Raw genomic sequence first — 25,034 nt, 5'->3', positions numbered from 1 at the left:
TAAAAAGGTGCACACGAGAGAGACAGACAGACAGGCAGACAGACAGACAGATGGATAAGGTGGTTGTATATCAGTGACAGTGCTGGATTTACATATAAGCTGAACAAGCTATAGCTTAGAGCCCCACTCTCCAGGCCCCCTGCAAAGGAAAAAAACCTGGATGTACGTTTTCAAAATATAAGATAAGAAACAAATAAAATAAAACTTACATACAGCAACAGTGGCAAATGGCCTTAGATATCTATTAGGTCCATAAATTACCATATAGCACATGGTTAGGCAAATTAAGGCCCGGGGGCTGGATCTGGCCCAATCGCCTTCTAAATCTGGCCTGCGGACAGTCCGGGAACCGGTGTGTTTTTACATGAGTAGAATGTGTGCTTTTATTTAAAATGCATCTCTGGGTTATATGTGGGGCATAGGAATTCGTTCACCCCCCCCCAAAAAAAATATAGTCTGGCCCCCCCACAAGGTTTGAGTGGCAGTGGACCGGGTGTCCCTGCTGAAAATGTTTGCTGACCCCTGAATAGCATATATTCAACACAAAAGAACAGCAACAATTTGTTGTTGACAAAGGACAGCTGGACATATAAAGGGCCCCATTACCTTCAGTAGCTTAGGGCCTCATCAAGCCTACGGTAAATGTGGCCCTGGTCTTTAAGGTGCTACTGGAAGGAATTTTTTTATTAGTGAAAAAAAATTTCTTAACCAAGCACAGCTACAAAGAACTTAAGGTGGCTTTACTGTAATAGTATTGCCTTATACTGCCAAGTACTCTGGTTTTCTGCCAGTTTGTTGCCAAGTGATATTTGATGTATGCACAGCCAGTAAATGGTGAGAAAAAACCACACCAATCTTTGGCACTCTCATTTTAGGCAAAGTTTCCCATGAAAATGTTATTTTTAATCTAGAAGCAATTATTTATGTAGCTTGTATATCACTTTAGAGATAATACCCTGCTTCTGCAATGCCAACATTGATAATGCAATGATGTCAGAAAAATGTTAAGTGATGTTCACTCAGAACTTGGGAGAGAACTCAACACTTCCATGCTTGTTTTGAAACACGACTTCAAATCTGAACTAGCATTTTGTTTTTAGAATTATGTCCATCTCTGCAAATATTTTCTTTGTGATCCTAAACTGCTTTCCCAACTGGCTACTGGTCTAGAAAGCAACTGTATCTTAGATACTCTTTTCTAATAAAGTGCCTTGGCCTTCCACATTTATTAATTTATCTATTTTATTTGACATATTTTAGGCCACATTTCAGGCCCCAAATTGCACTCAATGTGGCTTGAATAAAAGCACAAAACTAGGGAGCACCAGTTCAGTAACATAGGTCTGGTAGGATACTGGGCTGGGTGATTCAAATGAAGTTGGAAAGTCTTAGAGCCCATTTCTTTATTTGAAGGGAGGCACGGAGAGTCTGCTGCCCTTTAAGCAGAGTTAAGGAACCTAGCTCATTACTGTGACATTCTTGGCAATATCTGATACCCATAAAGTTAATCTCCTACTGAGGCTTCATCAAGACAGCACTTTATTCTATTTTGTTGCTTAATAATCTTCACCTTTTATGTAATCTTTCACATGACACAAAAGCCACCTACAGAAATCTAGTGGAACTTGAGTGCTCATTCCCATGTTAATTGCTTAAAAAAAATGTTTGCAACCCTGTTAACCAGGAAAATCACAGGACGGTATCCCAACATATTCTTTCCCACTGTTTTAATGGGTGACCCTTACAGTCCTTTTCCAACTCTTCAATTCTATGATTTTATCATGGGGGATAGAAGTGCACATGCACACAAAGGATAGCCAGCTGTCAGAGATTCTTTAGCTGTATTCCTTCATTGCAGGGGGTTGGCGCTAGATGAACCTTAGGGCCCCTTCCAACTCTACTATTTCTATGATTCATCATCGATTACAACAATACAATATACAAGGTGAACGAGACAAGGTGAATAACCATTCAAAGTGAATAGAAATATTTTCTTCCTCTCTCATAAACACAAGAACTCGTGGACGTTCAATGAAGCTGAAGGTTAGAAGATAAAAGAAAGTACTTCATGGTTAAACTCTGGAACTTGTTGGCCACCAACTTGGATGGCTTTAAAAGAGGATTAGATGAAATCATGGAGGAGAGGACAATTGATGGCTTCTAGCTACGATGGTTATGTTCTACCTCCACTGTCAGAGGTAGTATACTTCTAAATGCTAGTAGTAGATAGGTAGCCGTGTTGGTCTGCCATAGTCAAAATAAAAAAATTCCTTCCAGTAGCACCTTAAAGACCAACGAAGTTAGTTCTTGGTATGAGCTTTCGTGTGCATGCACGAAAGCTCTGGGAGGAAGACCTTTCATTGCCTACAGACAGCCACCCAATCTTAAACAACTCCTAACCCACAATAATACTACAACCAGACTTAACACAGACACTGGCACCAGAGCCTGCAATAAACCCAGATGCCAACTTTGCTGCCACATACACCCGGACAACACCATTACTGGCCCCAACAACATCACACATACCATCTCGGGACTATTTAATTGCTCATTGTCTAACATTGTGTATGCCATCAAATGCCAACAGTGTCCTTCAGCTCTCTATATTGGATAAACAGGCCAAACCTTACGCCAAAGAATAAACAGACATAAATCTGACATCAAGAATCACAGAACAGAGAAACCAGTAGGAGAACACTTCAATCTCCCAGGACATTCTATACAAGATCTCAAAGTAGCTGTTTTACTACAAAGGAATTTCAGAAATAGACTGGAAAGAGAAGCTGCTAAATTACAACTCATTACCAAACTTAAAACCATGAAAAGACCTGGGCTGAACAAAGACATTGGATTCTTATCTCACTATACATGACTAAACCATTTCTCACCTTCCCACCCCTTGCCTTTTCCTGTAAGACCTATTACAGTCGTTAAGAGTCGTCAAGAGGCTCTCTCAGCTATCTGCCTATCTCCCATTCCCACCACCCTTCTGAGTAACACCCCTCCCCACCTTCTCACTATATAGAAGGATCTGGCAACTTCTGTTTCAGTGTATCTGAAGAAGTGTGCATGCACACGAAAGCTCATACCAAGAACTAACTTCGTTGGTCTTTAAGGTGCTACTGGAAGGAATTTTTTTATTTCTAAATGCTATTTGCCCTCGTGGCCAGTTTGTAGGCCTCGCATAGACATCTGGTTGGCCACTGTAAGAACAGGATGCTAGGCTAGGTGGGCCATTGGCTTGATCCAGCAGGCTCACCTTAGGCAGTGGCGGACCTACACTTTGGGGGCCCTGAAGCTTGAAGTGTTATGGGGGCTCCTTCACAAGGTCTGTGTAACCATTGCTATCTTCTTCAATGAGATTGTTCCGTGATGGATCACCAAATAATAGTAATAATAAATTAACTACCACATCTCAGATTTTGATTATAATTGCTGCACTGGATTCTCTAAAGGTCCATATAGTTAAAGCCATGGTTTTCCCAGTAGTGATGTATGGAAGTGAGAGCTGGACCATAAAGAAGGCTGATGGCCAAAGAATTGATGCTTTTGAATTATGGTGCTGGAGGAGACTCTTGAGAGTCCCATGGACTGCAAGAAGAACAAACCTATCCATTCTGAAGGAAATCAGCCCTGAGTGCTCACTGGAAGGACAGATCCTGAAGCCGAGACTCCAATACTTTGGCCACCTTATGAGAAGAGAAGACTCCCTGGAAAAGACCCTGATGTTGGGAAAGACTGAGGGCGCAAGGAGAAGGGGATGACAGAGGACGAGGTGGTTGGACAGTGTTCTTGAAGCTACCAGCATGAGTTTGACCAAACTGCGGGAGGCAGTGGAAGACAGGAGTGCCTGGCGTGCTCTGTCTGGTCCATGGGGTCACGAAGAGTCGGACATGACTAAACGACAAAACAACAAAAACTGGATTCTCTCACGTGTCAAAGTCGCTGGTGTGAATAAAAAATTCCCACGCCTTATAGTTTTTGTATTGTGAGGCATAAATTGGGTCTACCAGACCTAAAAACTTAAAGCAATGGGGATTAAAATCGCTTCTGGGGCTCCTCTGGAATTAAGGGCCCCAGAAGCTTAAACTTCATTAGTTTCATAGTCAATCCATCCCTGATCTTATGTTCTTATTATGTGAAGCTAAGAGAAATGCTGGTGGGATCTTAAAGCCTTTCCCCACCTCTTTGCCATTCCTGCTGCTGCTACTACTGCTGCAGCTGTCTGGACATGAGCCCAGGGGAAATAGATCTGCACCAGAAATTATGCTTCTGGATGTAACTTGAGCCTGGATGTTCTGTTTTCTAAAACCTAAGTACTTTTCATATGCTAACGGTAATGGCCATACCTACACTCAGTTAGGCTGCTCTAATCCCACTGCCTTCAAAGGCATTTTAGTGACCTAATTGTCTGCAGGATTGCACCCATTGCTTTCTCCCATTCATCTTCATTATCGAAGGAATGCTTGATATATGTATGCCAAGCAAGATACTTTGTGATGATTAAATTTAATGACAAAACTAAATATGCTTTCCCATTTCTTTGATGAACTAGATCTAAGCCAGCTAGCTGTGGGCAGTGGAGTGTCCTTCATTACTAAGCTAATGAGACAGACCCGATTTCTGATTGCCTTGTTAGCTTCAAATTTACCCTTTGCTTTCCCCTGACTTTACCTGTTGATTTTGAAGATATCTGAAGAGTGATTGCATACACAGCCTATGGCTGCTTGGCAAAATCACCTGATTCACTCTGTGAATATGTGAGATGAGGACTTCACCGACATTTGTTTACATGATTCCTATATTGCTGGCAGAAACCTACCTGGAAGTGTTCTTTTATATATATATATATTTATTTGATTTTATGAAGTATAAACATACAACAAAAAACAATCCAAAATCCAAATATCAAGATTACTCTGAATCTCCTGACTTCTCCCCATCCCTTCCATGGGTCCCAATGATAATATTTACAACTGCATATCAATACTAATCCAAATTTTTATCCTTCTAAATTATCCATATTTTCCGTTACTTTACAAGTGTGGTTAAAATCCTGCTAATGTTTTAACCTGCTTACAGTGGTCTCGTAGATAAATTATAAACTTTTCCCATTCTTTTTTTTTACAGTTCTTGTCTTCTTGAGTTCTGAGCTTCCTAGTATATGGAAGTGTTCTAAGAAAGGCAAGAGAGTGACTTAGCTGTGGAGAAACCAGGCATCTTCAGAGAACCAAGAGATACTACACCTTTCCTCCAGCACCAAAGGCTTTAAGGAAGGAAAAGTGAATATGTCATCTACAAAAAATAAAAAAGCAAACAAAAGATTCACTGTGTCATCAACTCACTTAAAAATCAGGGAGTAATAACTTCCAGGCTATGTAAAAGTCAAAGCCTCTTTATCGCACCGCCAATCCAGGAATTACTTATTCCCCCATGACCTATCATGTGCCATTTTCACAAAGGTCATGTCAGAGGCAACTGTGCTGCTCTATAATGGAAATTCCAGGCTGGGTTTTGCTTTAATCCATCAAATATATCAGAAGGCATGATGATTTTTGGGGAGCCATTCTGTAAAATGGAGAGGAGACAGATTCCTGGTTTCAAATTGTGCTTACACTGAAGAGCTGTACTCAACCTTGTTTTCAGATATCGCATTACGGTCTTTCTTTTCACTTTCCTAATTCCCCCTAATTACGTTCATTACCAGACTTAGCATGTAATGCAAAAAAAGAGTGAAGAGATTTGCCATGACCTCTGGTTCAGATTTCTATGGGGCCCCAGCTTTGGAGGTTTTTAATGCACCAAGTTCCCATCCTGTATGAACAGTCAGCGTCGCCCTTCCTACTGTGATTATAAATGAACATTCTGTACAAAAAGTATCTCCCCTCTTCTGCATATGCGTAATTTGGATAAAATACATTTTCCTTGCAAAATATTGCACTTGATATATAACAAGGAACATTAAAGACAAATAATGCCCTAAACCAGCCTTCTTCAATCTGCTGCCCTTCAGATATTCTGAACCCCACGTCCCATCAGTCCTGGCTAGCATGGCCAATGGTTAGGGACGACAGGAGTGGGAGTCCAAAATTTCTGGAGGGCACCAAGTTGGGGGGGGGACTGGTCTAAATGTACCAAAATATTCTGTTTCGCTTTCATTCATTCATTCAGAATCCTGCATTCCTTTTACTTTTACCCAACAAAAAATTCAGTTGACTTATTTGCAGAGAAAGCTTTAATTGCAAATGCCTTCTGTACAGGTGAGCATCAGGAAGAGGAAAGAACATGCTCATGTTCCCATTAGAGCATTATTCAGGAATCCTTGCAACAATTCAGTAGAAAACATGAACAATCCGAGCTCCTGTATATGACTGTATAGATGCATAACCAGTCCACCTCTCCAAGTCCTGTGTTGTCTGTACATTTTCTACTTTTAACACACTTTTGGATTATGAAGCCAAAATTCCTAAAGTAACAGTGTAGTGTGTAGGGTTAACATGGGCTGGAGCATTGACAGATCTTGCCTTGGGCAAGAAGTTGACCTGTGATCTCCATCTCTCTTCTCTCATGAGTCAGTGATCCTATAGCAGCAAATATTTACAAGTGGAATGAAATGTTCCAAGTACACAGGAGATTAAACTTAATTTTTCAATATTTCTGCTCATTCACTAGGGCTAGACAGGGCTGGACACACTGATTATTTTTCTGTTAGTTTTCAAGGCTTCAGTACCAATATTTCTTGCACTGAAACTGTAAGCGGCTACTGCATTTGAGAGGGATGCGGGTGGCGCTGTGGGTTAAACCACAGAGCCTAGGGCTTGCCGATCAGAAGGTCAGCGGTTCGAGTCCCCACGATGGGGTGAGCTCCTGTTGTTCAGTCCCAGCTCCTGCCCACCTAGCAGTTCGAAAGCACGCCAGTGCAAGTAGATAAATAGGTACCGCTCTGGTGGGAAGGTAAACAGCGCTTCCGTGAGGTGCTCTGGTTCGCCAGAAGCGACTTAGTCATGCTGGCCACATGACCCGGAAGCTGTACGCCGGCTCCCTCGGCCAATAAAGTGAGATGAGCGCTGCAACCCCAGAGTCGGTCACGACTGGACCTAATGGTCAGGGATCCCTTTACCTTTTACTGCATTTGAGAAGATAAAGAACACGCTGAAATTTTAGTAAGTCCTCACTGTTGTTCTACCACAGGCAGACTCTGGTAAGATTTTGTAGTTTCCTCAGGTTTGGAACAGGCAAGAGTTCTCTCCAAAAAGTGAATTATGACAAAACAGGAGGGTTTCTTAGTTCATCAAAGTGAATTAATTCCTCTTTAATTCCTCTTCTAGGAGTTTGGTGAGGCGTTTGTTGCCCTCCCCACGATGCTGGACAATAAGTCAACCCTAACCATTGGCCATGTAGGCTGGGACTGCTGGGAATTGGGAGTCTAACCAATTTGAAGGAAATCAAAATGAGATATTTACCACATAAAAAGAGTATCTGGAACTAAGTAGCTGTTCCGAATAAATGGATGACCCAATGCCATGGATGCCATTCAATTGTGAGGAGATTCCATTTGGCTTCTGGTTGACAATGTAAGTAGCAAAGTATCTGTAATGTACAGTCGTCATCCACCGTCCTGGAAAATATTGATTAAGAAATTAAACTTCATTTTAAATTGGTTTTTAGACTTGGCATTCTAGGGGGAAAAGTGGTGTCTAGACTTAAGGCCAGATGGACATCGCTGGAAAAGAAACAAAAACTCCCTAGTTATCAGCACGTACATTAGGCCTATCCTGCACTGATTTTGGTCCCACGGATAATATATTGGAAGTAAACTCTTCAAGAGAGATAAACATGCTTTGCCCCCCAATAGTTTCCCAACTATATAAGTCATCTGAGTAATGTTAAAATCAATTTGATATTTGAAAAACAGCCAGTGCAGCTCCCTTAAGATTAGCATGACATGCTGAGGTTGCTTACTTTGAGTTAAAGTTCTGACAGCAGCATTTTCTACATATTGGATACTATGCAGAAGCATTTTCTCAGGGAAGACATCAAAGGAAGCAGTACAATAGCCAGCTTTAGCGATTGGAGGCATGTACATTGCAGTCCTTTGGCTAAATTCCATTGTTGTTCTGTAGCCCAGACAGGGGGAAGTATGATCGATTAAATAAATAGATCGATTTTTAACCCCTCCTTAATCTCATGAGAGCCCAGGGTGGTGTACAACAATCAAGTAAAAACAACAACATGAAAACCAATAAAAACAGAAACATAAAAACCAGAACCAGCAGCAGCACATTCTCACTATACCGTGACCCAAAGCAACACTGTTGTGTGAAGATATGTCCAGACCCTCCAAGTGTCCCTATTTTCCAGGGACAGTCATGGATTTACAGAAGCCACCCCAGTTTCTGATCTGATCCCAGAATGTCCTGCTTTTCCTAAGGACATCCCTATTAGCAACAGAGAAATGTTGGAGGGTATTAGGGTTTTTTTAAAAAAAGTTTAATGTTTTATTATATTTTTATTAATGTTGGAAGCCACCCAGAGTAGCCGAGGCAACCCAGTCAGATGGGCGGGGTATAAATAATAAAATGATGATGATGATGGGCTAGGACGTCCCTCTTTTCATTGGAAAAATGTTGGAGGGTATGACATCCCCACAATACCCTTACCCAAACCAACACTCTTGTGTGAAGGCATAACTAGAGCCATTAGTGAATGGTCAGTAAGATGGAGGACAGGACAGATGTGATGCCAAGCAGTGGGAGTTCCATAGCCAAGGGGACCATGGCAGAGAAGGCTCCTTCCTGGGTGACCACATAATGGCTGTTGGTCACTGGGACCACAATAAGGGCCTCTCTGGCCAATGGCAAGACCCATTGGCCTTACTGGTAGGTAAGCAAATTTACAGCAGTTTGATTTCAGTTGAACACACCCCACCCCCACCTGAAGTTGATAATGCCAATCAAGAATCTCTGATATATCATGCAGTCTGGCCCTGGCCCTGTGCGTGTCTGAACAAAGATCTGCTCTTGGACAGGTATGTGAGAGGTATTATGAAACTCCCAAAGCATATCGAAGCTAACAAATCTGGTAGAGGTTGAGGCACAAAAAAAGATAGAAACACAAAAATCTAACTACAAATAAAAAACCAAAACAAAGGGCTTAAGCTGCGTATATACACCATACATTTAAAGCCACCTGCACCCCCAATAATCCTGGGAATTGGCTTATCCCCCACACAGCTACAATTCCCAGCACCCTACAGTTACTACAGTTTGGGGGGGGAATGCAATTTAAATTTATGGTGTGTAATCAACCTTAGTTTTTGTCCTTTCTTCTTCCTAGGACAAATTCAAGATGCCTAGAAAACAGGAATGCTTATTAGAACATAGGAACAGGGGAAACTGCCTGACACCAAATCAAAGCATTGATCCACCTGGTAAAAGGTAAAGGACCCATGGATGGTTACATCCAGTCAAAGGCGACTATGGGGTTGCAGCGTTCATCTCGCTTTCAGGCCGAGGAAGCCGGCATTTGTCCACAGACAGCTTTCCGGGTCATGTGGCCAGCATGACTAAATCGCTACTGGTGCAACGGAACACCGTGACGGAAGGCAGAGTGCACGGAAACGCCATTTACCTTCCCACCACAGCGGTACCTATTTATCTACTTACACTGGTGTGCTTTCCAACTGCTAGGTGGGCAGGAGCTGGGACAGAGCAACGGGAGCTCACTCCGTCACAGGGATTCGAACCGCCAACCTTCTGATCAGCAAGTCCAAGAGTCTCAGTGGTTTAGACCACAGCACCACCCGTGTCCTCATTGGTCCATCTAGTATGGCATTGTCTACACTGACCAATAGTGGCTCTCCAGTGTATCAGGAAGTGGTCACTTCCAGCCCTACCTGGGCAGAGAGCCTGGGTCTTTTTGTATGCAAAGTAGATGCCCTAACATTTTCACGGTGCACTGCCCTCCACGATCACCGCCTAGCTGTCTGCCCCTTTCCTGGGTGCACCTTCATACTATCAACTCCTTACACGTTGCATGCCGAAGGGTGTTCCTCTTTTTAAAACAAGATGCCACAAGGGCCAACAGTGCTTGATTTTGATCTGCTATCTTTCCCTGCGAGAGCTGAGTCATAGGTACATCTGCTGATCCTTGTATGATATGCTAATGGCTTCAGAAGGTGTGACTCAATAGGTAGAGGGTGATGCAAGAACCAATCAGTCGGCATGCAAGGTAATAGCAGAGCGGAGCTTGGGAAGATGTACACAGAAGCTGTTCTGGAAAACCGACAATAAAAATAATCATTAGCTATGCAAACAGATTGCCAAGTGGAATATATCAGATGGGGAAAGCTCATTATCAGCTGGCAGCCTTGTTGTTTAAGTGAAATCATTTATCAGTACAAAAAAATATATCTTGTATTTCTTAGTCGGGCTATTTCTGATCAGTGTTATTATAAATGCAAGGGTGGGAGTTATAAATGTTGGGTTCCCACTGTCACTGGGGAAGCTGGGAGCATGGGAAATTAGATCATTTCACAGCAAACTAAGAAGATCCAGTGTGATATAGTCGTCAGAATGTTGGACTGGGACCAGGGAGAGATCTGGGTTCAGATCTTCACTCAGCCATGGGACTCGCTGAGCTACTCTGTTATCATCATTTAACCTAACCTCCTCCACAGGGTTGTTGGGAAAGGAAAAGAACCATGTATTCCACCTGGAGCACCTTGCAGGAAATGCATTAAATAAAAGCATTGAAATAAACAGAGCACTCCTGTTCATTTTTTAACCATCCTTAGGAGTAGTAGGTGACACATACACATCTGAGAGAGCTGCCCAATGTCTCTCTGTGGGGTTGGAGCTATATCATTTCAGACAGGTGGGGAAAAAACTCAGGGGATGGGGAGATTCAATGTTTTGTTATTAGAATTCAAGAGAAACAAAAGTTAATGTACAAGTCAGAACATGACATCTTCCACCCGCCTGAACTGACTTCTTACCCAGGTTGTGTTTAGAGACTTACATAATTACACGGGGAAAGGAGAGCCCTCTAAAAAGAAAAAGAAGAGAAATTCAAATGACAAAAGCCATAAAGGAGAACTGGGGAAAAAATGCACTTTCTCATCTCCAGCTGATAAGCCACGCATTTACAGTTATGGCAGCCCTAGGATTTTGGAAGCCTTGGGCAAGAGAGTTCTGTGTGGCCCCTCTAAGATATAGAATCAAGTCAGGTACACAATTTCCCTTCATTCTATACATGAAGCAGCAAGGAAAGTATGGATAAATGTACCACAATACATTAATTGTGGTCTTTTTTTTTAAACAAATGGAGTGAAGAATATCACTTAATACATTATATTAACACTTCACTGTAAATATAGAAATACAAGACATACACAAAAAGAAACAAGCCATTACCTCCATATGTGATGCTCTCTCACACACAAACAGAAACAGTAAAAAACAAACAGCCCCCCCCCCAAAGCATCTTGTATGATATCATGGTAGGAAGGATATACAGATAATTGGTTATAGTCACATAATTGTTGATTAATTATGTAACAGTCAATTCTCTAATACCCTGTTTTACAAAATGAACCTATTCAAGCTTTCTGAGAAGCAAAGTCCGTGGTCGGGTCACTCTCTCAATTTTACATTTGACTAAAATCAGTGGTCATCATTGCACCACAAAAAAGCGCAGATCTATATCTATCTACCATCTATCTATCTATCATCTATCTATCTATCTATCTATCTATCTATCTATCTATCTATCTATCATCTATCTATCTATATCTCTATCTATCTATCATCTATCTATCTATCTATCTATCTATCTATCTATCTATCTATCTATCTATCTATCTATCATCTGTCTATCTATCTATCTATCTGTCTGTCTGTCTGTCTGTCTGTCTGTCTGTCTGTTTCAGCTGATAAATTTCACCTCTCACCAGACACAATCATTACAAATACAGTGAGAATTGAGTGTTCTACCTTAACTCTGCCTTTTTGAAGATATATTCTGCTAAGGAAAGCTGAATGCTTTTCTGTTTTGGTGGAAATTCCAGTCCTGACCTCAGTTATTCTAACATAAAACCATAATAGGTCTACACCATGCAACAGCAAAGAGTTAATCGTGTTACGATTTGCAAGAGAGGAGGGAGTCCTGTTTCTTTGGAGTGCTTTGGGTAACTAAAGCCACATACTCCAGTGGGATTATTTTAACTGGTATCACATATGCAGTTGGTTTAATATTCTGCTATTTCTAAGGATTAACTCAGTTCCTACATATCACACGGTTTCAAGATTAAGAGCAATTTGCCATCACATTATTCAAAAGATCGAAGAACCAATGCAACTCCAGTTCAGGTCAATCTCTGTCCTAAGATACATTTTTCTGGCGGCTGTGCAATGCCCTTGAAAAGACAGGTACCATTTGTACTAGGAGATAAATGTATCTAAAGCATGAAGCCAGATGTGTATACTACAGCTTTCCCTATTGACCATAGGGGCTGGTGACCTGGACTAAAATAGTGCTCAGAGATAGGGTGCAGGCCTTAATGGATCTGCAGTGCTTTGTGAATTTATCAAAGCGCTAGAGTAACCAATGAACCCTCAGTAATGTAATGGCGCTGTAGTCTAAACCACTGAGCTTCTTGGGTTTCCTGATCAGAAGGTCAGTAGTTCGAATCCCCTTTGCTTTTGTCCCAGTGCCTGCCAACCTAGCAGTTTGAAAGCACACCAGTGCAAGTAGATAAATAGGTACCGGGGAGCGGGAAGGTAAACAGCTTTTCCATGCGCTCTGCTTTCTGTCATAGTGTGCTTGTTGTGCCAGAAGCGGTTTAGTCATGCTGGCCACATGACCCAGAAGGCTGTCTGTCAACAAACGCCGCTCCCTTGGGGTCCTTTACATTTTTTAAAAAACCTTTTAATGTTCCATACATAATGGCAAGCTTGTGGGAGTCATTTTCAGTTGAACACTCCTTGATTGCATCTTCAAATGGTAAGTCCTGGCTCCCCACTTAATTTTAGGGGAGAGGGCCCTCTGTGTGCCCCACAGCGATGCGGGAAGGGCAGCAGACTCAATCACCTCTGACGCATGGCCAGCGGTTTGCTAGCTACTGCCTTAGGGTTACATAGAGGCTGCTAACAGGTGTGTAGACTATATGCCTTCTGTCCTTCCTCAGTCTGGTGCCCTCCAGAATTTTGGGTTACAAACAGGGGAGTTGCAGTGCCAAACATCTATAGGGTACCATGCTACACACGAACGGACTATTTTGTAATAACTTAAATATTTGTATATGTGACCGTGCTTGTTATCTCTATCTGTGAAATCCATTGCCAACCTTTCCATTCTGCCTGGAGAAGTCTTTTATGCAACCATGTAATTTTCGTCCAATTAAAGATATTAACTTCCCCTAGGCTTCAGTCCATGATTAATTGAATCGTACTGTGGCCCTGTGAAAGTAAAAGGAATTTTGCCCTGGAGGAACTGCTTTGCAGATTGAAGAATCCCTGCTTTATGTCTCTTTCCCAGCAAAGTGTCCCTGTATAGATTATCTGCTTTTGGTTCTGGATACATGTAGGCAATGCTGATGCAAAAAGTTGTAGTTATGCTATTTGATTTTGATATGCTATTTGTATTCCACTGTTCCAACAACAAGATGGAGATGGGACTACAAGCCATTTGCACCAATTTCCACTGGGGAAGAGGGTCTTGGAGCTCCACAGAGGTTGAAATTTGTAGTCCACTTCAATCCCACCCTTTTTGGGAAAGGTTAGATGTCCTACTGGAGATCTCGAGTGCTTTCCACCACCTGTCTCCTTCCACCCCAAGCATCCCAATGTACATAACTAGACCTTTGGGCCAGGGAAGGAACATTGGTGGCAATGGATGCTCTGGGTTTTAGTGTCTGAGCAGGGACATACTTGACTTCTCGGAACAGACCGAACAAAGGCACTCATTTTCGCAAGCACCACTATTTGATATCTTGCAATATCCTAAGTAATATGCCAAAATGGAAGTATGAATCATGAGAGAGTAAGGCCTGATGCCTTTGAACAAATCATCCTGGGGAGTGTCTTTGTATCACTCCCCGTGGTAGTTTCTTAGATGCATTGAACTGTCCCTATGCAGCAATTTCAAACACGGGGAAGCAATAGCAGACAAGTAGATCTTATTCCTTCAAAATAAGTTTTGCAATAGGAATTGGACAGATTAATTCATATTTACATGCACCTGCAGATCAATTCCTTCCATAGGCCAACAGGTCTGAATACACCGTAGGGTGAACTAATTCATGTTTCGGTCCTAAGGCAACCTCCCTATTAAATTAGAACATGCTGAATTATAATGTGCAACATGAACAGAGCCAGAGCAAGCACAATACATCCTGCCAGAGGTTCTGGTGGGACAGGAAAATATATACACTCACAACCTGCTAGTATTTGAGCTCAATAGAAAGTGAAAGGAACTGCTGCTCCCTCCCAATAAAGATTTGAGACAACACATACCTAGATAAGAGAGTGTTATAGAACATATTGCTGCAAAGTGATGATGCCTGATTCTCACGCCTCATGTTTCTTGATAGTTCACTTTAATGCTTATGTATGTAAGGTTGCCATATGCCCTCTTTTTTCAGGACACATCCTCCTTTTTATGGATATGTAAAATGAGGGTTAAAAGTAGAAGTTGGCAAATGTGTCCATGTGTGTGTGTGTGCGCGCGTAGAGAGAGAGAGAGAGAGAGAGAGAGAGAGCAAGAGAGTGCATGCAAGAAAACCAATCTCGGGGATTAATTTGGGCACATCTCACTTTCTGAAGAAGTCAGATCAGGTGAATACTCAGTTGGAGAATCCCTTGTAGGAAGTGGTGTTATTCACTCAGTGGGAGACAGTCTTCCCCCAGAATTAGTTTTAGCTTGTTACCAGAAGGCTAGTAGGAGGTATTCAAGTGGGTTCTATCAACAGCAAAATGTTCTATATCTCTGAGAAAAATGAATTACTAGTTCCTTAGTAATACTTTGTGGGCTGGACAGATGTAGACCTACCAAGTGTCCTGTGTTCTCAGCTGCATGCAATAAATTCTGGGGACAGCTGAAGGGGGAAACTACAAAGGAGACATTTGCATGCCTTTGATGTCAGTGCCAGTTTCACTCCTTCTGTCCCAAAATAGTTGACCTCAGCCTTAGGTCTGGCATATCAGTTGGAGATCCCCACAATGCAATTTCTAGGGGGTTGGGCGGGGCTGAATCTTCAATGGAGCATCTAAATCTAAAGGGTAATGGAATCTGATGGTCAATCAACACCGGGTTTTTCTCAAAATGGGAGCCAATGAGAAGGGAGTGAATGGAAATTGCTTTAAAAGGGGTGGGGTGGGGAGAGAGAGCCAGAATTCAAGATTTCCCAAAGTCTGAGTGCTGGCTTCATTGGGGAGTGGACTCACACATTCTTGAGTTGTAGATGAAGGGAGAAAGTGGAGACATTGGGTTGGGGCCAGGAGATATCTATCATCTATCTATCTATCTATCTATCTATCTATCTATCTATCTATCTATCTATCATCTATCTATCTATCTATCTATCATCTATCATCTATCTATCTATCATCTATCTATCATCTATCTATCTATCTATCATCTATCTATCTATCTATCTATCTATCTATCTATCTATCTATCATCTATCTGTCTGTCTATCTATCTATCTATCTATCTATCTATCTATCATCTATCTATCATCTATCTATCCCTGCCTTGGATAACTGTGCAACCTAGATGATGGTGAAAAACAAGACAAGTGTTGGTGGTTAGTAAAATTCCCAGGAAGGTGAGGTGACTCCTAGTGACAGGAACACATTACTCTTAGATAGGGCTGGCCCAGCAACTGTCTCAGGTGGCAAGATGAACTGGGGCAGCAGATACCAATGTCCATCTCTCTCCCCATCCCTCCATTCCTGATGACACCTTCCCTCATCACTTCTTCCCTGGTGGGGAGTGGGGTGCCATTTTGGTGTCTGCCTCAGGTGTCAAAATGTCTTGGGCAAGCCCTGCCTTTATAAGAACAGGTTTGTATGCTGTTGATGCTCCTGGCCTCTGCCAGAATCCAACATAGTAGTTGTGGACAAAAGAAACTTTTATCTCTGTGGGCTGTTAAGGTGAATACATCTCTTCCCAAAGGACAAGGACTTGACCACTGTCACCCATACATTAGTTACCTTTCCCCCCTGAATATTATATTGTGACATTTATTTATTTAGGACATTCATTGACTGCCCAGTCAACAAGGTCCTCTGAGCAGCTCATGCAGAGTTCAAACAAGAAAACCTACAATCAAAATGTTAAAACATTGAAATCAGTCTATTTTCTTTATTGGCACCACACTGTGAAGGCCCTCTCCTCAGCAGCTACCCACCGTTTCTCTTTAGATGAGGAGAACCTGGAGTCTCCAATCTCAATGTTCAGGCAGGTATGTACGGGAGGAGGTGATCCTTCTAGGTAACTTGGCCCCAAGCCGTTTACAGCTTGGGAGGTTAACACCAGCTTTTTGAACTGAAGCTAGAAATGGATTGGAAGCCAGGGCAGATGACTAAGCACTGTTGTGACATGTTCATATCTACCAGTTCCGGTTAGTATCCTCACTACCCTATTTGAGGGCAGCTGAAATTTTTGGACTGTATATACTATGAACCTGTTCCTTTTGTGGGAAATGCATTAACACCCAAAACAGACTATAAACCACTTATGCAGGGAGATGAACCACCCATTGACAGTACCTCTATCTTGTTTGAACTGGTTTCGAATGCCCACTGCACCCTCTATATCTGTTGAGCTGGGGGAAGAAGCATGGAAGCTGAGCGTCGCTTGTTTTGCTGCCTGCCAACCACATGGGACAATCAGCAGGCATCTGCTTGAAAAACTTCTTTGGAAATGTGGGTTTGCGGGTGGGAAGAATCATGGGAATCCTCCAATTGAAGCTGTGTTTTTGCTTCAGAGGGGCCTCAGATAAATACGGAAAAGGGACAAAATGGCAACCCTTTCTGTTTCTGCTGTATGCCATAAAGCAGGGATTGTTTCAAAGTTGTTATTTTTTTTGCAGGGGAAGAGAGTGGTGGTTGTTCTGACATGTTTCAGAGGCATAATGGTTATCATCACCTTTTCCTTTTCACACAGCAGGAATTGTTCCCCAGTTGTTTGGGAAGGGGGACACACTGCAAAGGCAGAAACATTATTATCATCTCCTCAAACACCCTTAATTTTGAGAAGCTTTGGGTGACATCAGCCTCAAGCATCACACTAGTCTGGGTCAGTAATGGTCAACTAATACTTGGGTAAGTTTTTAAAAAATGTATTTCCCGTGTATTTCCCTTGTATTTCTGTTCTTCTCTATTCCATAAAATTTATGCATAAAATATATACATAAAATTTCCAGTCAGCATTAAGGATGTATTTTTATGTGTGACTGTGTGCATGTGTATGTATGGCTGGCTGTCATAATTCAAAATTATTCCTGGATTCAGTTATCTTTTATTTTCCAACTGTAAGCTATAGCAATATACTACCAACAGACAATATAACAACCAAGACTTCACAGTGTCCAGAAAAGAAGAAAGATTTTTAAACATTTTTGTTAACAACAACAACAACAAAGAATAGATTTTTCTATATTTCAAACAATTTATGTTCCCATCTCTTTCGTTTTTCTTTTGGAGGCAGTAGCCATTTTATGTTAGACCACTGTGGTTGGCGGCCATTTTGTGTCTGGTACCCTAGGCACCTTCTCAAATTTCCAAATGTGCCCCTAGACTTAAGAAGATTGGTGGCCACCGATGTAGAGGTTGAACAGCATGAGGAACAAAATAAAGTGGTACCTCGGGTTAAGTACTTAATTCGTTCCGGAGGTCCGTTCTTAACCTGAAACTGTTCTTAACCTGAAGCATCACTTTAGCTAATGGGGCCTCCTGCTGCTGCCTGGCTGCTGGAGCACGATTTCTGTTCTCATCCTGAAGCATAGTTCTTAACCCGAGGTACTTTTTCTGGGTTAGCGGAGTCTGTAACCTGAAGCGTATGTAACCCGAAGTACCACTGTAGAGCACAATAGACCCTTGAACGCAATTGCCACAAGACAGCACCACTTTCTACAAATGGTTGTCCACATAAGAGTGGAACCAAAACAACATATTCATAGTGGATATGGTGGTACTTTTTCAGTCATGGCACAAGGGTGACCGTACACTCCACCTCATTATTTACAGTTCAGATGCATAATCTTTTGCCAGGTAAGTCAAATGATGATGTTGTCTGTTGCTGACTTGTGTCCTTTTTGTGTTCTAGTTGCTATTTCATTTTTATTGATTGTACAAGCCTTGAATGCCCTTTAAGTAGAAATTCAATTATTATATTCCATGAATTAATAAATTCCCCACTTAAATGAGCTGGCAAACAAAAATTATCCAGGAAATACATATCAAAGAATGACCACATTGGACTAGAAGAGAGTGTTTCATGGATGAGTCACAAACAGTAAGAGAGGCAATGTTTGATGCACTGTTCCTATTGAATGATTCATTTAACTGTCAGATCTGAACCGTAAAGAGCAGCAGAGTTATTTTGGTATTTTATGAGTATCTCTGAATAGGACTAGGTGACTTTTTTTGACTCTCAAAAAAACAAAACAAGAAAACACCACATCAACATTTTTGTTTTATTATATCGCCAGTGACTGAGGTTAAAATCAATTCCTTTTATCTCTTTGTTTAAGAATTTGCATAAATTAACAAGAAAGCACTTTCTGTCTGGTTTCAGGGACCCTGGTTTATGTCAATTATTGTCTTATTCCACGAGCTGTCATGCTGAGTTGAATGGAACTAGTGGCATAGTAAGTCACTATTCAGCATATGTATGGATTGGCTGATTTGCACCGAGGGAGATTATATACTTAATTGTGGGCAATAGTCAAGGGTATTACCTACCTACTGCAAAGTACAGATTGCACAAAATTTACATAGAATTAGTCTTTAATCCCAAGTAAATTGTCAATTAATTTCATAAGAGTATCAGGCACGACAGCTACTGTTTAATTATTGAGTGGGGGCATCTGTGTACAGCACTACAATTCGGTATATCACATTTTCATTGAAATTTGTGGAGATGCGGTTGGACTGGTTTTCCATAATCTCGTGTGTGTGTGTGTGTGTGTGTGTGTGTGTGTGTATAAAATCTTCTGAGAGACATTTTCTAATGTATCTTCACAGCCTGACAACTTCGTGACACTGAGGGGATTCAAAAAATAAAATATCAGGAAGGATTTTCTCTCCCCTATAATCAGCATTTTAAATTTCCTGAATGTCACACACAAGCCCACATGGAAGAGATTAAATGTATTTCTCCTTTCAACCCAATCCATAAGCACATTGAACTAAAATGTATGATTTTACAGCATGCAAAGCGTGAGCCACTAGAGCCACGTCAGACAGGTGGAAACTAGTCCATTAAGGCAAATTGGATGCCAATCGGCACCAACAGACCCTCCAAGTGTCCCTATTTCCCAGGGACAGTCCCAGATTTACAGAAACCATCCTGGTTTCTGATTTGATCCCGGAATGTCCTACTTTTCCTTGGGACGTCCCAATTTTCATCAGAGAAAGGTTGAGGGTATGAAATTATGCAAACCCCGAGCCATAAGTAACTATACAACCTTTGGAAGACATCTGAAGGCAGCCCTGTATAGGGAAGTTTTTTTAAAAAAAAATGTTGAATGTTTTATTGGTTTTTGAAAGTCTTGGAAGTAGAACGTTTCAGTTTTCGAATGCTGAAAACCCACAAGTCAATGCTTCCATTTTCAAACGCGCCTCAGAAGTCAAACAGCTTCTGCTGAGGCCCTCCCCCAATTTTTCTATTGAATTTGCAGGCTGCCCTTTGCACCTCGGTTTTCAAACATTTCGGAACTCAAATGGTCTTCTGGAATGGATTACGTTCGAAAACCGAGGTACCACTGTATGTTGGATGCCGTCCAGAGTGGCTGGGGCAACCCAGTTGGATAGGCTGGGTATAAAGATGATGATGATGATGATGATGATGGAATAAGATGTCCCTCTTTTCATTGGAGAAATGTTGGAGGGTATACTACTGCATCAGGCCTAGCAGGGCCTAGCACTGGGGCAGTGCCAACATCTCAGGGGCTAAGAGCTTGGGTAATAATCCTCTCACCTGGCACATTGCACCAGCATTTGGGAAAAAGGCTTTTCAGAGGCAGGGCAGGGAGAAATACAAGATGGAGCAAGTGAAATAAACACCCACCCACACACCCTGCCAAGGGAAACTATGATAGAATGGCTAGAGGTGGCTGCAGCTGAGATCTACAGCTGACTTCAGCCATTTGCCTGCTCTTGTGAGAGTTGAAAGCCAACAGAGGGGAAGGATGTACCTATAAGCCTGGCTCCAATGGCTGTAGGATTAGCACCTCCTTTTTGTGTACTGTATGGAGATTCCACATGCATTTCACTGAACTTGTGAAGGTCTCAGAGGATACATTTGGGCTTGCATGCATGTCCATTCCCTGCCTCACACACTTTTAATTCCCATGAGTTCAGGCAAACAACTGAAGAGGGGATTTGTCTATTTCTCTTCATCGCAACAATACTAGCTGGCCAGTGGTATGTCAGCAAAGCTCTACCTTGCAAAATGCGAGCCAAGCAAAGTAGAGTGGAATGTCAATTCTATTGAAGGGCTCAAGGGCCAGTTCACACAATGCAACACATGCTGGGCAACTGGGTAGCCATTGGAGATACATTGTATACAGGGCTGTCACCAGGATCAATCCCCTTCCCCAGCAAAATGCCACCTGTGGGATCTTCCCATGTCAGTGTCCACCCACCCACCCACCAATGGTGGTGGGCTTACTAGTGGCAGCAGCAAGTGACAGAAACTGCTACAATTTACAGCAAGCATCTGTGAGCTGTTACTGTTTGAATTTCCCCAGTGTAGTGAGGATCAGGGACAATCTGAAAAATGTGGGTGATTCCAAGCAGGGTGCAAATGGGACAGAGGAGGATGGGTTTGTGAGAGGACCAAATCACCCAGAATATAATGTTACTTGGTTGCCTGTGCATGCCTGTGCATAGAAATCTTTTGTGTGATTTAAATTTGGTACAAGAGGTAGTGTCACACCCATTGCTGTGCATGGTTTTGTCACTCGCCATGCCTGCTATGGGCACATGGCATCCGAATAGTTGCCCATGACAGAAAGCGGCCTTCAGGCTAAAATTATTCCCCATCCCATTGTAGCCTTTCTGAATCTATAGACCAGGCATCCCCAACCTTCGGCTCTCCAGATGTTTTGGACTACAATTCCCATCATCCCTGACCACTGGTCCTGTTAGCTAGGGTTCATGGGAGTTGTAGGCCAAAGCATCTGGAGGTCTGCACGTTGGGGATGCCTGCTATAGACCTTTAAGACTATAGAATCCATAGATCTACAGACTTTTAAGTGTTCCTAGGTGGGAGCTCCTCTCATACCTTCATGTGATAAACAAGGTCTAAATGCAGAGACTTCTAAGGGTGTTTAGTTGAATGTGTGGAAACTGTTGTGCAGTCTCAGAACAGCCTCTGATTGGCAGAGCATTGGGGGTGGGGCTTGAGTGCATGCTCCACCCCTCTCCACCCTGTTAACCCTTGCATGCTGAGAGCAGTGCTCCCCCCCCGAAAAATAGGTGCCAGTACTTACCATGAAGTTGTTGCAGTAAGTGTCACACTTTTTAACAACAAAAAAGAGAGGTACTGGTACTGTGTACCGTTGAGTACCCCCTGAAAAAAAAGGCACTGGTTGAGGGCTATCCTGGTTACCAAACAAACGTAGGTTTTCCTTTGGGGGAAAAACAAGAAAAAAGAGAAGAGAATTGTGAAATGGGTATCACCATCTTATTCACAGAGGTGGTGTAAGGTACCTAATGGATAAGCTAATCCAACCCTATGCAATGCACTTGTATAGGGATCAAATCTCTCCCCCCCCCCCAATAAAAGAGAGAGAAAGAAAAAGAGAAACAGAACCTAGGTAGAAGGGAAAATAACGTGGGGAGGGTGGGAAAGCCCAAAACTGTACATTCCATAAGGTTGTTCTTGTACTTCACCAGACCTTAACCTATCACAGCATTTGTAAGAATGGATTCCAAATATAATTCAATTTGCCCATGGCAAGTCTGCGTTTATATGCAAGTTGTTCATATGTTGCAAGTTTGTATAAGGCTTCAATCCTGTCATAGAAGGAAGCTGCATTTTTATTTTTCCAATTCATCAGTATCAGTCTTTTTGTTGTGGTAAGGGCACGGAGAATCCACTCATATTGTCCTTTTGTAAGGTTCTATGTGCTGGGTATATAATTCAAGAGGATATTTTGCTCCGTATAAGGAAGGTTGTTCCGTACAGTTCTGTCGATAGCTTCAGTTAAAAAACCTTTCAATATAGGGCAATGAAAAAACATACGTTTTAGAGAAGCATTATCCCTATTGCATCTCCAACAGTTAGATACCTTAGATAGCCCTTTTTTAAACAAACGTAATGGGGTCCAGTATATTCTAAATACTATTTTTTTGTTGTATGAGCCTCAATTTAAGGTCCAGAGACACCCTTGTAATAGCAGTTAAAACAGGGGATCAAACCTGTGACTTTGGCATTATCATCACCGTGCTCTGACCAACTGAGCTAACTGGCAACTCCTTTTCACATAGTTTCCAGATTTGGCAGAGAAGTGCTGTTAAGCCTAGCTGCTGATTATGAGGCCCATGCCTCCTCAGCCTCTCGTCTGTCAATGGGCTCTTGTGGGCTGGAGATTGTTTTTCAGTCCCATGAAGTGTATGATCGATAGAGCACTGTTTTGAAGAGAGAGGGAGAGAAAAGAAAGACCAGAACGCAATAAAACAGCATCCTTCTTCCGTGTTAACCACTTATGTCCGATGATGGGGAACTAATGCAGTCCTCCACACAGACACTGCACACTAAACAATCATACGGCACGGAATTGGTTGGGTGTTCTCAGCAGAGGCAGAGCAAAAAAGGAGGATGTCAGGAGCAATAACCCTCTTCCGTATGATTTCAGCGTTGTTAAAGTCGCCACCTGATTCCCGGGGATGCTGTCAGAGTGGAAAGTCACAGTGATCTCAATTTATTAGAAGACCAGCAAGGGCATATGAAAGGCACATTGGGAAGTGTTCCTCTTCTGTAGCTCCCTGACTTCGAATAAAGCATGTTCACCCCCATGCTGAGTTGGTACAGCACTTAACCATCGCTAAGTGCAAAGTTGCAGAAACGGCGGGGTTGTGTGCGTGTGGGAGGGGCCCCGCTTCCTTCATTTTCGCTGCGCTCTCTCTGCAGCTCAGACAATAGCCTTGGCTATTCTGCCGGCTGGCTGTGTGGTCTGCATGCACACTTTGGGCAGGGGCAAGGACATAATGGTGGGTGGGTGGGAGGTCAAAGAAGCATAGCCGGGTGATGCCAAGAATTATGCCTTTGTGGGAGGCTGCCCAAGAAGATAACTGATGGGAGCATCACTTAGCTGAGTCCGGAGCCAAGGCTCAGAGCTGAGCAATAAAGCGAAATGTACAAATAAGTGGGCAATGATAAAATAAGAGAGTATTATCTTTTTACGACGCAGTGCAACCTGTTATGGTAACGCCCTGGCCAGTGCGTCAAGGCATGCCAGTAATTTATAGTGCATTACCTCATGGGACTGTCACTCCACAAGGGACTGTATTACAGGAGCACAGCATGTACATTTACAAATGGAGTGCCAAAGGGGTGGCTTGAATGATGAAGCACTTACGTCTCGGGGATTCTAAAAAGCTCTAGAGTCAGGTGCTTTTGAGAAAGGCCCTGGAACAGGGCAGCCCAATCAATCTTTCCTTAAATGCTTCACCTCGTAGCGAAGAAACCCACAAATAAAGTCTGCCGCTTTCGAAAATGGCATTGCGAGGGGTAACCTAAAGTAAAAAAGAGAAAACAAACTCTCCAAAAGGCAGCACTGTTTATTTATAGTCTTCCTTTTCCAGCCTGAGCCGTTCCAAAGACTTGCAACTAGGAGCAGTAGCAGATTATAATACAAAATATTAAGTGTTTTCAGAAATGGATGTCGTTGATGGGTCTTCAAACTGCTCTGTTTTTGAAATCTAATTAGGCGACTTGGTAGAAGAACAATTAAAGGGAAACTGAGAGAGAATATTCTACACATGCTTTTGCTATCTTGTCTTGATTGAGCTCTTGTTTTCACCCTAAACCAGGAGAGGTAGACCACCATCCCCCACAAGCCAAGGGAGCAGCAGGTAATATTGTGCCACCTTTGCTCTTCGGATCAATCATGTGAAGAGCAGAGAAGGTGCAATTTCTCTCCTCATCCCAGTGAAACCGGTGCCCTTTCCCCTCTTGGGATGATTGGTCACCTGCAGAAAGGATGCAGTTTTCTTCCCCAATGGGTCACTGGACTGCTCAGACAGGTTGAAATCTTTCATCCATATAAGCCACATACATGATAATGATAATAATAATGAGGTAAAGGACCCATGGATGGTTAAGTCCAGTCAAAGGCGACTATGGGGTGTGGCACTCATCTGGCTTTCAGCCCGAGGGAACTGGCGTTTGCCCACAGATAGCTTTCCAGGTCATGTGGCCAGCATGACTAAACTGCTTCTGGCACAACGGTACACCGTGACGGAAACCAGAGCACATGGAAATGCCATTTGCCTTCCCTCTGCAGCAGTACCTGTTTATCTACTTGCACTGATGTGTTTTCAAACTGCTAGGTTGGCAGAAGCTGGGACAGAGCAATGGGAGCTCACTCCACCACAGGGATTCAAACCGCCAACCTTCTGATCGGCAAGCCCAAGAGGCTCAGTGGCTTAGACCACAGCGCCAGCCACATCCCAACCAATAGGTGGGGCTGTTTAATGCCCATAGTTGTTTAGCTCTGCTTCGAGTCTTGCTTGTTCCATTTTGGGGAAATTCCTCAAAAGTGCAGAGCTGTGCTGCTTGGATCATTTGCGACTTGC

Source organism: Podarcis bocagei (genome assembly GCF_964188305.1).
Source record: "Podarcis bocagei genome assembly, chromosome: 11".
In the NCBI taxonomy this organism is placed as follows: domain Eukaryota; kingdom Metazoa; phylum Chordata; class Lepidosauria; order Squamata; family Lacertidae; genus Podarcis; species Podarcis bocagei.
This window is presented reverse-complemented; position numbering follows the sequence as displayed.